The following is a 6000-nucleotide window of genomic DNA, read 5'->3' as shown; positions in this document are numbered from 1 at the left end:
TTGAAAATGATGTTGACCGAGCTCCCTGTGTCAATGAATATGCGATGAATAGTCTAGTTAGCAATTACTGCTCGGATAATGAGGGTGTCTTCGTGCGGCACTTCAATCCCCTCGAGATCCCTGGGGCCGAAGCTGATCTCGGGTCTGCTCGCCCTCTCTTGACTGCAACCTACGACGTGGATCTCCAGCCTCTAAGCGTATGATTTTCGGGCTTGATTGGAGTCTCCGTTGGTCGGTCCACCAGCTATGATGTTGATCTCCACCCGGGTGGCATTGCTTCTGTTCTCCTCCTCCCAAGTGGATGGTCTGCCTCGTTCGTGTGAGGCTCGGAGATGGTCATCACTCCTTGGCTGACGATGGTGCTGTCGCTTGGGTGATCGCCTGGTCTCCTCCCGTCGTCCGGTGCTCTGACGCCTATGTCGTCGGTCAGGGGAAGGCAATCGGCGGTGATAACTTCTAGGTGACGTTTGAGCGACTGAATGGAATCTGCGACAATCGCGGGTGTTGTGGGTTGCCAACTGATGGAAAGCACAGAACATAGGAGTCCATACCTTTCCCTTTGGGTTTGGTCGCTCGGAGGCGACATGCTAGATGACGTGTGGCCTTGCTTCCTGATGTGGTCATGCTCCTTCGGCTCGGGCCCTTTTAGCGACTGGTGGCTAGTCGGCGACCTTCGCTCGACCGGCGCCGATGGTTTAGATGGCACTTCCTTCCTTCTGGCTACCTAGGCTTCCTCCACGTTTATGTATTCGTTGGTCTTCTTCAATATATGGTCGTAGTCTCGGGGCGGCTTCCTGATGAACGATCGGAAGAAGTCCCCGTCCACGAGCTCTTACGTGAACGCGTTCATCATGGTCTCAGACGAGACCGAGGGAATATCCATTGCTACCTGGTTGAAGCACTGGATGTAGGCTCGGAGAGTCTCTCTTGGCCCTTGCTTCATGGAGAACAGACTGACGCTTATCTTATGATAGCGCCTGCTGCTCGCGAAATGGTGGAGGAAAGTCGTTTAGAAGTCCTTAAAACTCCGGATCGACCCGTCCGGCAACCTCCGAAACCAGCATTGTGCCAAGCCAGATAATGTAGTGAGGAAGACTCGACATTTGACTCCATCTGTGTATTGATGAAGTGTAGCAGCGTTGTTGAACTTACCAAGATGGTCGTCCGGGTCGGTGGATCTGTTGTACTCTCTAATCACCAGAAGAGCGTAGTGCCTCGGTAGTGAATCTTGTAGTATCGCCTCGGAGAATTGGTTGTTGATCCGCTTGGGAGACAACTCAGCTTTCGACGCTTTGCCTTTCCTCGCGTCCCGAACGGGCGCTTCATCTGACGAAGAACCTCGCTCTTGGTTTGCTTGCGGATCTCGGAGGGCGACTGGAACAAAGCCCGATCAAATGGTATCGGGGCGGGCGGTGCCTCCCCTGGCGTGCGGGTCGACCCTTTATTCTGTCCCCAGATGGACAGCTGTTTCGACCGATCTTCCTGTGCCGCTCGACCTCCTGAGGCTGATGTTGCCTATTGTGCCAGCCGATTGGCCAACACTCTTTGCTGCTGTTGCTCGACTATTTTTGTCACTCGTGCTTATATGAGCGTGTCGAGCTCCTCCTGAGTGACCGTCACGGTGTGAAGTCGTCCAGCTTCTTCCATCTTCTCGGCTCGGATGCAGGTGCGTTCCACAGACGGCGAATTTGATCCTGTCCGAGAGTCGAGTCGACGGACGTTGGGGAGATGACGCTCACATTGACTAGATGTAGACTGAAGATGACGTGGGCCTCCAATGAGCTAAGTTTGCAACCACAAGTCATTAGTGTCGAGCCAGGGAGGGGTTCCCCGGCGATACGCTCAAATCAGTCACTGGCGGCAAGCGAATGAAGTGGAGAAGAGAAAAGAGCAGCAACGTAACTGTAGCTACAGTCAAAGTGAACATACCTCCATCAAAGCTTGGGGGCCCTTATATAGGGATCCCGAGAGGCACGCGCACGCTTCCCAAGGTGTGCACGCTTCTCAAAGCATACCTGGAAAGGATGTGTCAGAAAAGCGTGTCTGACGCCATACCTTAACAGCCCGAGCATATCCCTGACGTGATAGTGAAAGCTTCCACCGTACGATTCTTTGTCTGACCATGCCGCCTATCGGCGACACTGGTCCCTAGGAAGATATTCCCAACTGCTACTTTTTTCCGTGATTGGGCCAAGCAGCAGAGTCGCTCGACCAGTTTGTCGTCCGGGTGATACCATGGTCAAACCGAGCGGGAGAGCCTCTCGGCCAATGGCCTGCTGTCTGGCTCTGTCCTGTCGAGCGAGGGAGCCCTTCCTGCTTAGTCAAGCCTGCGTCCACTGTTTAACCGAGCGACACGGCCGCTCGGCTTTCATCCTTCCATGCTTGAGCTTTTTAAGCGTTAGGAGGTCGGTATTTGGCCGAGCTGTCGAAATGTCGGATCGACTACTCTTCATGCCGACCGGGAAGGTGGTTCGCCCGATCGGATGAGTGCCCAGGACGTTGACCACTTTGACTATAACCCTCCACATGGCGATGAACTTCTACAAAGGTGGGCCCCACCCTTACCACCAGATTAGATATATATCTAGAGCAATAATAGAGTAATTAAGCATTTTTGGTCATGTCCCAAAATATGAGTGTGTTCCTTAAGCTAAAGTCAATCGAAGAACTGAGCAAAAATGACATTTCCAACACTTGACATGGTTGTGACTCCCAGGAACGATCATGCTTTCCTCCACAGTGTTAGACAACTACAACTAGGACTTGCCAGTCATGGTCGCCTCTCATGCACGACCGTGCTTTTCTCCACAAAGTTGGGCAGCCGGACGCCACGACTATGCCTCTCAAACACGACCATATTTTTCTTCATAGAAATAGATACAGGCAAGTCATGCCTTTTGTCACTGCACTAGACCAATCACGGTCGTGCCTCCTAGGCATGACAATTGTTTTTACTCCAAAATCAAATAGCAGACCAGCCATAGTTGTGCCTCCTAGGCATGATCGTGCTTTTCTCCACCTAGTCGGGCATAGGCAGGTCATACCTCTAGGCACGACCGTGTTTTTCTCTCTAGAACCAAACAATAGAGGAGGCACGATCGTGCTTTTCTCCATCGAGATGGACACAGATAGACCATGGCATGACCATGCCATGGTTGTTCTGTACTCACGACGTAGGGTGGCTTCCAACCATTTTTAATGGTTAGAAGGACTATAAAAAGCTGAAAAAGACTCCTAACTCAAGGAGGAGAGTTTTCCCTATCCTAGGGACCCTAAAGCCGTTATTCCAAGAGCCTCCAAAGAGATTCGTCCACCTATTGGAGCTTGGAGTTCCTTCCAAAGATTAGCAACAATCTTGATAAGTCTTCTCTTCTCCTCTTTCTCTGTTTGGAGTTGTTGCTTTCTTTCATTTCTTCTAGTTGTATTTTCATCTCTATAGAGTAGTTATTTAGATTTTAGGATCAGGGAGTAGCTCGATATAATTGTTAACAATCAATTTATTTGTTATCTTTTTCTATTGCATGAGATGCTTATTCTATGATTCGACTTTATTATGCATACACGATTGTAACACTAACCTGCACCTTCATATCTCACAGGATGCGGGGAAGGATTGAAAAATAAACCCAACTCTTTGATGCATACATCATCGAAATATGGGGAGTCGACAACAAAAGTAAGTTAGAACACCACAAGGGGATAGCGCCCCAATAGGGGCACCATTGGCTATCATAGAAGCTAATGAATATGCCCTGATTCATCATCACAAGGTAGAGGAGGACAACTAAGGGGACCATGGGGTCATCGTGATAGGGGTCTCCTTGAGAAAGTGATCGTATTAGTAATTTCACCTTGAAAGTAGACATTGCGTTTGGTAGGCACATTGGTATAATTCCAAAAGTCTATATCAATATTTCAGGATAGGTCAACTTTCATGAGAACAAACATAAAGATAGAAAAATAAACAGTACTTAGGATGTCAATGATCATCGTGGTAAAATCGAAATTCTAGGATAGTTTCCCTAAATCTAGATTTCTCCCTCAACCGCTTGCTTGCTCTCAACTTCTTGTTGAGCTGTAGACTGTCAATTCTCTCTCTCTCTCTCTCTCTCATCATATAACTTGCAATTCTCTAGATAACTTGCTTCACAAATTCAATCAGTACTTAATCTACAGTCCTCGTAGGATCAATATTATTTATTATTTGATGATGATCGTACACTTGCGGTTTCAACACATCAGACGCTTATAGTCACTTCTATGATGGAGGCAAAGTTTATAGCTTGCTATGAGGCATTGAATTAAGAGATATGTTTACAAAACATCGCCATAGCATTTTAGATCATCGATGGTGCTAATAAACCATTGAAGATCAACTATATTAATAAAACCACATAACTGTATTCAAAGAACAACTACAGCTCGTCAAAGTCCAAACACATCGACATTAAGTTTCTACTAATCAAAGAAAGAGTTTAGAGTGGTCAGATATGGATAGAGCACATTAGTGCAAACTTTATGGTTGCAGATCCACTCATCAAGAGCTTACAATCCAATATGTTTCATGTGCAGGTTGCACATATGGGGGGTGCTTTTATTGGATGAAATACTTGTTTAGTGGAAGTATGTATATATGCTTGTTATTTTGTTACTCTATGTAATGAACACTTTTGTTATATATATATATATATATATATATATATATATATATATATATATATATATATATATATATATATATATATATATATATATTCATTTTTCACATTCAGTTTCTTATTTATTGCAATAATAATGTATTTTAATTATTACTTTGAAATAAATATGTCATAATTTACTAATGTAGTTTAGCATTTGGTGTAGTAAATATGATATGAATTCCATTTTGAGTCATAAAAAATAGGTTATGATTTACAATTGTAGTTTAGCTTAAGGTATTTATAAACAAGACATGGATCCTCTGGGTTACTAAGAGGATCAGTTGAGAATGTGCATGTACAAATTACTTTTCATGCAATTTTATGTTATACATCCATTTTAGATCTATGTTATTAATGAAGTTTGTATTTTGATTACTATGAGACTTGTTATAGTTACGGTAGTTATGACTTATTTAGTCCTTGTTGATAAAATCAATTGACCAGATTATTTAAGGGGGTATTTTTATCTATAAATTAAGATTGACATTATTATATGTAACTAATGAATATATTCTATGTTGTGTTATCTTCACATGTAATCTAAGTGGTAGATTATTAGATATTTTATATATTTGATAATCTGTTAGTGGGTCTACCGTGAATTTATAACCCACTATTTTGCCACTTAAGTCCAAACCTGTTAAAGTGATATAATTGATTTGTTATTGGGTTTGCTTTTGGATGTAGATATTATATATGTAAACTCATTTACTTTATGTCCGTCATCTATTATCATTAATGAGTTGATAATGGATAGAATGTATCAGGCTATATATAGGGTGTGATCCCTGCAGGATTAGATAGATTAATTGATGATTCATTGCTTCCTCATTCGGTAACGATATACAATGCCGAAGTCCTAACTTTTGTGGAAGATCACATTTTGATTTTCGACTTCAAATTTTGGGATAGCGCAAAGATGATGCTTCTAAATTCAGATATGATTTAATTACATCATAAGGTTTTCAACTACCAGATTTTTTGTTTTCCTTCATGAAGATTGTTGGATGTTGAATGACAACACCGTGTGTTGAACAATGGAACCGTATAGAACGTCTCATTGACATTAGGTGTTTAATGAGGGTGTGTGTATACTAAAAACCTTCAATTAGATTAGTAGCAATGATTCCATGTATGGAGAAAAGTATAGAAAGAGGCAGAGGGGGATGGAGATTAGTCTTGCGTTGAATGGAGGCATATCCACTAGTGCCCTTCTTCTGTGAAGATGGTTACTACTTTGTAGGGAGAAAAGCACAAGAAGTAGAAAAGGAAGGATGATACTTTTAAAATTCCTTCATAA

This window comes from Zingiber officinale, chromosome 11A (genome assembly GCF_018446385.1).
Source record: "Zingiber officinale cultivar Zhangliang chromosome 11A, Zo_v1.1, whole genome shotgun sequence".
Taxonomy (NCBI): domain Eukaryota; kingdom Viridiplantae; phylum Streptophyta; class Magnoliopsida; order Zingiberales; family Zingiberaceae; genus Zingiber; species Zingiber officinale.
This window is presented reverse-complemented; position numbering follows the sequence as displayed.